Source organism: Rhinoderma darwinii, chromosome 1 (genome assembly GCF_050947455.1).
Source record: "Rhinoderma darwinii isolate aRhiDar2 chromosome 1, aRhiDar2.hap1, whole genome shotgun sequence".
Taxonomy (NCBI): Eukaryota; Metazoa; Chordata; class Amphibia; order Anura; family Rhinodermatidae; genus Rhinoderma; species Rhinoderma darwinii.
Window position 1 is genome coordinate 578,477,268 of NC_134687.1, and position 11,541 is coordinate 578,488,808.

The window sequence follows — 11,541 nt, forward strand, 5'->3', positions numbered from 1 at the left end:
TATGACGGATCTGTATGTCAAGGAAACAGATTGTAATAACCTATTGAGTTTTAACAGTCACCACCCGAGGGGGATGATCAGGTCTCTACCATATAGCCAACTATTGAGGGTTAAACGGATAGTTGATGACCCTACATGCCTGGACCACAAACTGGACATGATGGTGGGTAAATTTCTGGACAGAGGTTACCCGGATAGACTTTTAAAAAAACATACCCAGAGAGTACAACAAACTGATAGGATCCAATTGAGACAGGATAGTAGGAGGGATCGACAGACTGCTGTCAGATTCCCTATGACCTCTACATTCAGTATCTATAGTTCTAATGTTGCAGGCATCATTAGGAGACATTGGAGGATTTTGTCCAATTACTATGATGGAGTGGTAGAATTTCAGTCACCCCCCCTCTTCTCATATAGAAGACCTCGGAACTTGAGGGATAAACTTGTGAAGACAGATGTCTGTGCAGTTAACAGTCGGGCTAGAGGTGGACTACATGATGTGACACGCCATGGGTGTTTCCCTTGTCTGTCGTGTGACAGTTGCGCTATCATGTTAAAGGGTAGTTCTTTCATACATCCCACCACTGGTAGAGCGTACAGAATCACTTCACATTACACATGTCGAAGTGATTTTGTCATTTACATTTTACAATGCCCGTGTAATCTGATTTATGTGGGTGAAACTACAACTGAATGCAGGTTGCGACTGAATAACCATAAATCTAGCATTCGGACGAAGAAGGTTGAACTTCCTGTACCTAGACACTTCGTAGAGTTGGGACATAGCGTGCAACAGCTTAGATTCTGTATTGTTGATAGGGTTCCCCCCCTTAAACGTGGGGGCAATAGGGAACTGGTCCTCAAACAACGGGAGGTTCAATGGATTCATAAACTTAACTCCCTTCATCCCAATGGTCTTAACATGGATTATCCTTTGAATGTATTCAAACGCTGATTGTATGTGTACAGTTAGAATTTTTGGATGTGGTTAAATTTTTGGATGTCTGTCCTTCTCTTTTTAGGGCATTTGTTTGATGTACTTTTGTGGACCCTGGGGTTCTCTTGCCTGATGGTACCATTCATTATTTAGTTGTTACTCTAAAAAATTTTATATTTTTGATGTATGGAATAGGAGTAATTATATTATAAATTGATTTTAATGTGTTTACTAATTTGATTCTCTTTTGTCTTGTAGATTGAAGACTTTGAGATGTTGAGATTAACACTGAAGGACACTTACCAACTGGTATTAGGAAGGCTACTTTTATATGTTTTGTACTTTATTCTGCCTACGAGAATGTTCAAGAGTTTCAAGAAAGGTCTCTACTGTGTAGAAGATGCTACAGCGCTGACCTGCACGGATGATATATATTGTGTACCAGAATTAATAGGGGGGTAGTTGATAGGGGAATAAGCTCTTTTTTTCTCATAACTTGAAACACGAAGTAACCTAAAATGTATCCGGGATGAGGATCTGACATATTTGCATGTCGAGATTCTTCATATGACGGTATTCCCTTGATTGATTCATTTGGGGGATACCTTGTCTTTTGGGTTTTAATAAAACTTCATTGTGATGTTATTTACTATCTTTATCTACCTACATTCTTACCACATATTTTGTGAATACTGATGTGATATATATCTCTCCGTGCAGGGTTCTTTTTCAGCCATTGCTGCGCATACATCCCGAGTATGGTATCGCATTACTGGCAAGTTTTCCAGTTTTCACTATGGCGTGGCTAAAGCGTTTTATCGCATTGCGCCTGCGCGGGACTGCGGCCCCTCTATGATGTTGTAATCAGACTGCGATGTACAGGGTCATAGTGCTTTGTTTTGCACGTGTTGGCAACAGCCAATAGACGGTGTGAGTTGGGGCATGCGCAATATGGCGATTATGGCGCCGGAATTCTTTTTCTTTTTTCTTTTTTCACTGACTTCTCGTGGACAGATGGTCCTTGTTTACCTAGATTGGTGAGTGCCAGCTTCTGTGTATCATACTGTGATTGTTGATTAATCTGTAATTAATATGTTTTCACTATTATATGCACATACATGTCACTTAATACAGTTGTGATTATCTACATCTAAATGTCAGTGATTGACTCATATGTTTCTGCACTATACTTTTTGCTACACTTTTATAATATATCGTATTTTTTGATACATTGTATAACTACTACGATTCATTACACCTGTTAATTGGGCTGTGGCTCTGTCTATATATGTCAATGTGTGGTTTTCATTCATTGCTTGAAAATGCTTCCATGGAGGAAGTGAAACGTTGCTGTGTTGGGTGAATAAATTCACATTTTTTTACTGAGTGCTGCTTCCAGTCTCTTTTTCTTGGATATATATATATATATATATAAGTCACAAAATTGAAATTGTCCGTAAAAGTAAGTAACAGCAAAGAAAAAAATATTTTAAAAATATTTTAAAAAACATGTATATGTGAGATAGGAACTAATGTAGGAACAAGGGTATATCAGCAAAAAGAATAAAACCGCAAAATAAAAGACCATAATAATAGAGAATAACTAAGTCTCTGCACAAAAGAACAATGTATAAGACTTGAAGATATACAAATAGAAAATACATAATAATATAACATAGGGTGACCCTACATCCCAATGTTTGAATGACCTGACTGAATCTACTTTGGAATAATTATTATGTTATATTATTATGTATTTTCTATTTGTATAATAACTTAGGGGCCTGCGCTGGGGTCTGTATTTATTTAGAGTTCTGGTCTGGGGTCTGTATTAACTTAGGGCTCTGGTCTGAGGTCTGAATTAATTTAGGTGTCTGGTTTGGGGTCTATATTTATTTATGGGTCTGGTCGGTGGTCTGAATTGATTTAGGGGGCTGGTTGGGGGTCTGAATTAATATAGGGGTCTGATCAGGGGGATGAATTTATTTAGGGGTCTTAAAAGAGGTCTGAATTAATAAAGTGGTCTGGTATGGGGTCTGGTCTGTGTTTATTTAGGGGACTGAACTAATTTAGAGGTCTGGTTAGAGGTCTGAATTAATTTAGGGGTCTGAATTAATTTTGTCATCTGGTCTGGTGACATGGGTGCAACTTGTGAGGAGAAGGCAGAGACTTTGTCCAGGCATGCTGCATTGGTGGAAGATCCTAGAGCCTGCAGAATCCAGAAGCAGCCAGTACTGCAATAATAATAATAATAATAATCTTTATTTATATAGCGCCAACATATTACGCAGCACTTTACAATTTAGAGGGGACATGAAACAAACAATATCAGACATTACATAGTGACAAAGATCATTTACAGTTCAAACATGGAGAGTGAGGACCCTGCTCGCAAGAGCTTACAATCTATGAGGAAATAAATGAGACACAAAGTGTAACAGTGTTTGTTCTGTACAATGGTCCGGCCATTTTTATACACATGCGGTGGTAACATAAAGCTGCATGAGCCGGTCACCAGCCAGTATCCGTGTATGACGGACATGAAGAGAAGGAGTGTGAGGGAATCTTATTCTGATGACTAATCTAAAAGGAGGGCCATGATGCAATGATTTTATTTCTGTTGCTTCCCCTACTGTCTCCCACATGCTCCTCCACAGAGCCCATGTCATGGTGCCTATCCCCCCTGGCACCATTCTTGCCCCTGCCACTTTCCACGCTCTTAGCCATCTCCCCCCTACAGAGCCCATGCCCAGCTAGTCTCTACACCTTGTCCTCTGACAGAGCCCCTGCCCACCTACTGTCTGCAGTCTGCCCCTTGACAGAGGCACTTCGTGTTTGTGACTCACCCCTTCTCCCCTCCCGCCACTTTCTGTTGCCATCCCCATCTCCTGGTAATGGGGGGGGGGGGCAGACGCCTTGACCGTATGAGGCCCAGAAATTTCTGATGGTGCCACTGCCCTGTATTATAATAAAGGGCCAATTGTTATTTTTGCTATGGGGCGCCCTCTCTTCTATATAGATCACAAATGTAAAATCATATTAGAGAAACGTGGTTAATAGTATCTTATAAAATGAATAGAACTGAAAAGCTTTTTGGAATGTGTTTTTTTTTTACAGACATTTTATAAGTTCTTCTCTGGATCTGTAATTACGGATGACCTATGGATGCACCAGCATTATTAACAGTCTCCATAGACTTGAATGGGCATTTTTTGAAGGCAAAATGGATAAAAGTAGCACATACTGCATATTTAAAATCCGTGATTATTGAATACCATGAACATCACATGTGAACGTGGCCTTTAAATGCAACTTTTGTATGAAAAAATGAAAGCACATTTTGGATGTGCATATAGTAATCACTAATATATGAATATATCTAAGTAGATTTTTTCAATAATTAACCACATTAGGCTGCTAATTGCCTCTTGTTTCCACTCTGATTTCTGCTAGGATGATGACGTTTGATTAAACTAATTAGTTTTCTCATTTTCTATATTAATGTCCCAGACCTGGCGAAAAAAAGAGAAATTCATTAATTTTTAAAGTTATAGTGAGATAATAGACAACTAATATGATAGACGACTGATTACCTAAAGACAGGCATTATTAGGCATTAACTGATCATTACGGATACATATTCTAACTGTTAATTTGTCTGCATAGAACACCACATGCTTTAGTTAGTACTGACATAGAGTGAAAAAAAAAAAAAGATGCTGTATGTCAAAAATCTAAACAAAATGTAATTATCTATATGTGTTAGGGTAGGGCAACACAGCGACAAGTGTTGGACATTTCCATTATTTAAATTATCGTTCATACAAACCATTTTCTAAAGTAAATTTCATTATAGCGGCAATGAAACATCAAAAATTCTAACAATGATTTTAATAAATGAATGATCAATTTTAATCATTGATATACCATAATTTTATGTTTTTTCACTGATCATTTGCTTTTACACAAAGTAATATTGTTATGCTTAAAAGGAAATCAGTAGGTCTAAATCATAACAATAAATTATACATGTAAATGGCCTTTAAAAGTTTTGTCCTAAAATACAAATCAATTCCATGGTTTAACAGATCTGTGGCTGGCCCATATTTAGAAAAGGAGTTACCTAGCAATTAGATATATGCAAAACAATGAGTGCATGATGTCTGTGGCGTCTGTATCAGCAGGCAGCAATACACTTTCAGCACCAGGATTGAAATTAAAATCTATTTATTTGAAAAAAAAAGTGTCACTTGAATGCTTGACACAAAACAATATTCCAATTTTTGGTGGCACTCTTAGATGCAAAACCATGTCTGTGATATTTGTTTTAGAAGGCCACGACAAATTATCAGCACCAGTATTAATATTATTGAAGATTTGTGAATGATATGATGAAGATTGGTGATTCACAAATTAATTTGTTTTGTATAGCTGCAGCAGCACTCACTCACAGCAATGGCTGCTTGTCTAGCTAACACACTTACCCTGACTGAATCCTATATTTCTCTAAAGTCTATCTCCCTATCAAATTATTGTAAATCTAACTATCTATTCTGTTCTCCTCACTATGAAAAACACTCACTGACATTAATCCACTATTTATCTGTATTCTGTGATTTACTATCTCTCTCTCTCTCTATGTCTGACATCTTCTCTCTACTATCTGTATCCCCACAAAGCAGCAGCATTTCCTGGTTGGTTTGTTTATAGTGGATATAACCTATCCACTGAGTCATCAGCGAGTCACACCTATACCCCTAATGATTGGCTATGCTAATGGGTGCAATGCCTACAAAGCAATATGGGAAAACCCGCCAGGCCGGCGCCGGAGGTCATGTGATCCTTCTTCTCTGTCTTCTGATCTGTAAATGACGGCCTACATTTTGAGCGATTCGTGAGGGATGAAACATTTGGGAAATTCATTTGATTTGTGTAGAATCGATTAGCTCAGCTCTACCCATCACTTCTCCTGACATGTCTGTTATAGTAAATACTTATCGATTACAGTAACAACAATTTTCTTAGAACTCTGCATTGTTCCGTTCCTCTGTTATTCCTTCTGGAAATATATGAATAAATTGACAACTGGCTGCTACCATATCCTGTGTCAAAGGACTGTGTCGCTACACAGTCTGACAATGTCCAATCATTGTTGATAGTATTAGACTGTTAGGAACATATTCTATTAACAAGGGGATTGGTAACACCCAGTTTTAAATTAGGCCTGGGCTACACAGGGACTTTTTGTAGCACTTCTAATTGATTTTAGCTATCAAGTGTAACTCCCTAGATAATATCAATTAGTTGCATTAAAAAAATTCTCCCTGTAGGCCAGACCTTATTTATACATTTACAGGAGGAATGAGAGGAACATCACAATGGATATGTCAAAAATGTCTATGGCAGAAACACCCCGTTAATCATGCCAAAAAAAACAAAAGAAAACTACGATGTGTGAATAAGAGCGATACAGCTACTTTATTTTGCAAATTGGTAGGGTTCTAGCTCATAGAGCCCACAAATATCATAATACGATAGAAAATAAACATAGGTTAAGTTGTCCTTTAAACATTTTCATAAAAATCGTCAATTTTATACACTTTACCATCTAAAACTTTATTTATCCAATGGAAATAGAATTTTTACCATTAATCCATCCTTCCCCCTTTAACGCCCCTCTTGTTCTGGAAAAAAAAAAAATTATCACTACTGGGGAATCTTAACCCCTTCCCCCTGCTTGCATTCTGGGCCCTAATGACCAAGCCATTTTTTTACGTTTTTCCATTGTCACATTCGAAGAGCTATAACTTTTTTATTTTTGCGTCGACGTAGCTGTATAAGGTCTTGTTTTTTGCGGGACAAGTTGTACTTTTTAATAGCATCTTTGGGGTACATATAATTTATTCATTAACTTTTATTAACTTGTTTTGGGGGGGGATAGAAGAAAACCTGAAATTTCACCACTCTTTTTTTGTTTACCGTGTGGTATAAATAACACAATAATTTTATTCAGCGTGTTGTTACGATCGTATAGATTTTGTATGTTTTACTACTTACACAGTAAAAACACTTTTTTTTCAAAATTATTTGTTCTTGCGTCTCCATATTTGAAGAGTCCTAACTATTTTATTGTTCCGCCGATGCAGTTGTATGAGGGCTTTTTTTTTGCGGGACGACTTTTTGTTTTTATTGGTACCATTTGAGAGTAGATGCAACTTTTTGATCACTTTTTAACAAATTTTTTAAAGTCAGGATTAACAGAAAACAGCAATTTTTCCATTGTTTTTTTTTTTTTTTTTTTTACGATGTTCACTGTGCAGGTTAAATAATGTAACAGCTTTATAGTCGGGGTCGTTATGGACGCGGCAATACCAAATATGTGTAACGTTTTTGCTTTATTGTGTTGTTTTTTTAATAGTAAAGCATTTTGTAAGGGGAAAAAGTGGGTTTTTTCACTTTTTTTTCACATTTTTTTTTATTAACTTTAATCAACTTTTTTTTACTTTTTACTAGTCCCACTAGGGGACTTCACTATGCGATCATCCGATCGCTATTATAATACACCTCAATACTTTGTTTAAAACGAACAGGCATCTGCTAGGACATGCCTCTGGCATATCCTAGCAGGCATTCACTACAGGCAGACCTGGGGGCCTTTATTAGGCCCCCGGCTGCCATCGGAGACACAGACACTCAGCGATTTTATCGCCGGGTGTCAGTGGAATGAGAGGGAGCTCCCTCCCACTCTCCAAAACCACTCAGATGCGGTGCACGCTATTCAGCACCGCATCTGAGGGGTTAAACGGGTGAGATCGATACTTATATCGATCTCATCCGTTCAAGCAGGGACGCCCCCAGCCCTCAGCTACCTCTGGCAGCTCAGAGCAGCGAGATTTGACAGCTCCCTGCTCTGTTCACTTTATTCTAATGCAGCGCCGTGGAATGGCAGTGCTGTAGAATAAAGCCCACTAATGACCGCGGTGAAAAGGCTTATCGGCGGTCATTAAGGGGTTAATGCTTTTGTTCTTTTATTTGGATAAATAATAACACCCATCCATGGATGCCACATTCAGGAGGTGAGGTGAGCAACTTGCCCAGGAAATGCTATTCCCTGACTATATATCTTTAAAATATCCCATTCATGCTTTCCGTAAAAATGCAACTCCAGTTGTCATTTCATTGTGTTTTTACACTAGTATATAATTTAACCTAATGTATTCCAGATCTTACATGTAGACCTTAATGACCAGCAAAACCCATCCCTTAGGGAACATTGGGGCAGATTTATTACTGTGTTTGCTCCTCTGTTCTGGCGTTTGTGCACCCTTTTTAGTTGGAGCATATATTGTTGGCCAAATTCATTACCGCGTGCGCCAGAAAGAACCTTGATTTGCGACATGCTCGTTACGTCGGGTTGCAGCATACTTAGAATATGACCATGGATTTGTCAAGTAATGAAATGTGCCAGAGTTATCACTTGCGTGCCCCAGTGTTGTGGCACAACATACTGGTCTAAAGAATACCACCCAATATGTGGAGTAAAGAAGGGATATGAGTTTAACATGGGCCAAATCTATCAAACAGCATACGCGTCATTGAAACATTTGTCGCATCTTCAGCCTAGCACCTTTTATCTTTAAGCCATTATTATTAAGGCTGGATTCACACGAGCACATTATGTCCGTAATGGACGGAACGTATTTCGGCCGCAAGTCACGGACCGAACACACTTCAGGGTGCCGGGTTCCTAGCATCATAGTTATGTACGATGCTAGGAGCCCGGCTCCCTGCAGTGTGTTCGGTCCGGGACTTGCGGCCGAAATACGTTCCGTCCATTACGGACGTAATGTGCTCGTGTGAATCCAGCCTAACTCTGCCCCATTCTGTTTAACCCCTTAGTGACCAGCCTATTTTAGGCCTTAATGACCAAGCTATTTTTTAAGTTTTTCCATTGTCTCATTCAAAGAGCTATAACTTTTTTATTTTTGTGTAGACATAGCTGTATAAGGTCTTGTTTTTTGTGGGACAATTCGTTATTTTTAATAGCACCATTTTGGGGTACATATAATTTATTGATTGACTTTAATTAACTTTTATTAGGGAGGGAATAGAAAAGAACAGCAATTTCGACACTCATTTTTTAGTCCTAAATTAACGCTGTTTACCGTGTGGTATAAATAACACAATCATTTTATTCAGCGGGTCGTTCCGATTGTAACAATATCAAATTGATATAGTTTTTTTTAATGTTTTACTACATATGGCCGCTGAGCCCCGCTAAACCCTGCTATGTGTATGTAAACAAGCACCGGGACTGCCACTGGAGTGTCAGCGCTGGATCGCCGGAGGTATTACTTTTTTGTTTTATTTCACTTGCAGCTCCTAAGAAAAAAATTTTACTTCACGGATAACCCCTTTAAAGGGTTGTCCTCTTTGGACAATTCCTTATGTTAAGAAAGGCATCCGGGTGAGCTGATGCACCACAATCAGATTTTATAGCCAGGGAAAGAAAATGGCTAGTGTTTATGTCCCTGTAGTGAAGCTATTAGAAGGGACATATTTGTAATTTTTGGGCACACTGGTTACTACAAAGGGAGAGCTGATCTTTGCAGTCTGATTATCTGATCTGGAGAACCCCCCTTCTAATGGGGCATATGGAAAAGGGTTTTCCAAAGCAAAAAAAATCCATTAAAGAAATGGTTTAATAGAATGGGACAAAGAGGACAACTCCATGACTTAGGCTGAATTCACACGAGCATGTTCGGTCCGTAAAGGATGGAACGTATTTCGGCCGCAAGTCTCGGACCGAACACACTGCAGGGAGCCGGGCTCCCAGCATCATAGTTATGTACGATGCTAGGAGTCCCTGCCTCTCCATGGAACTGCTGTCCCGTACTGAAAACATGATTACAGTACGGGACAGTTGTCCCGCAGCGAGGCAGGGACTCCTAGCGTCATACATAACTATGATGCTAGGAGCCCGGCTCTCTGCAGTGTGTTCGGTCCGGGACTTGCGGCCGAAATACGTTCCGTCCCTTACGAACCGAACATGCTCGTGTGAATCCAGCCTTACAGTAAATTCAGAGGTTAAGTGTTTATTTAACGGAGTTATCCGTTGACCAAAAATTGCATTGCAATAATATATTTATGTAAAACTAAGTAACTTACTAATATACTTTAATTAAAAATTCTGTACTAAATGGTGCAGTTCAAACCTCGTGAATTGTTCTGGAAGTGCTGGAGCTTTTCTAATAATGATGACGCTCCGACATGGCCACAAGTGACTGAGGGCTTGCTTCATGTGCTGTTGGTGAACATGACCGCAGGGGGCGGTCACATTGCCTATTGCTTGAGTCTCGAGCAGAGCATCTGCTAGTGCCTTGCTTGGGACTCTAGCCCTGATCCATATTTGGTAAATTCAGGGGTTTCATATTGCTGGAGTCCCCGAGCAGAGAATCAGCTGATGCTCTGCTCCGGGACTCCACAACTTCTGCTGACGTCAATGTCACTGTCCATATATGGATAATGACGTCGGCAGCAGTACTGGAGTCTCGGAGCAGAGCATCAGCTGGGGCCGCGTCGGAGCGTCATCGTTATTAGAAAAGCTCCAGCACTTCCGGAACATTTCACCATTTAGTACAGAATTTTAAATTAAAGTATATTAGTAAGGGGAAGTGTACGAACATTAACATACATAGATTTTTCTGAATATTGATGCGGCGGGGGGGGGGGGGTGAATCTCCTGGGTTCGCTCTCTCTCGGGATACATGTAAGGCATTCGACTCAGTTGACTCTCTGGATGCTTCTTTCCAGGTTAAATTTTAGTCCTAGGTTTCTGGCACTTGTTCGTCTCCTCTATGCAGGGCCGTGTGCTGGGGTGAGAACGAATCTAGATATATCGGACTCCTTTTTACTGGGACGTGGTACCCGTCAGGGCTGCCCACTTTCCCCGCTGCTATTTGCCCTGGCCATCGAACCCTTGGCAGTGGCTATTTCGAGCCTGTCCTGTTGTGTCACAATTTTTTTTTTAAACAGCTGGATAGCATACTGAGGTCATTCTATTGGCAGTGTGGAGTTCCTCGGTTTTGCATGAGGCCCCTAAACGTCGGGGGGGGGGGGGGGGCATGGCGGCGCCAAATCTTCATTCCTATCCTATTATTTAGCTTCTCAACTGGTGATTGCTCGTTGGTGGGTAGACATAGATCTGAGTAATGCTGAGGACTGGCAGGAGGTGGAATCTTCCTTTTTTGATTCAGTGGTGAGTGCAAAGGATTTTTTAATGCAGTCTAGGTTTTTGCAGAGGATCTATTACACACCAGTTAGGCTTCAGTGGATGGGAGCATTAACTTCGGATAGTTGTTTACGCTGCCAGTCAGATGTTGGTACATTCTTACGTTGTGTGTGGATGTGTCCCAGATTTGCCCCCTTTTGGTCAGAGGGGGTGGAATTTCTTCATACCCATTATGAGCTGCTGCGGCTTCTTGCCCCTCAGATGTGCCTCTTGGGCATTATGGATGACGTTATACACAACAAATATGGTAAGATATTATTTCGCTTCGTTATGTTTTGTGCCCGGAAGATTGTAATTATGGCTTGGAAGA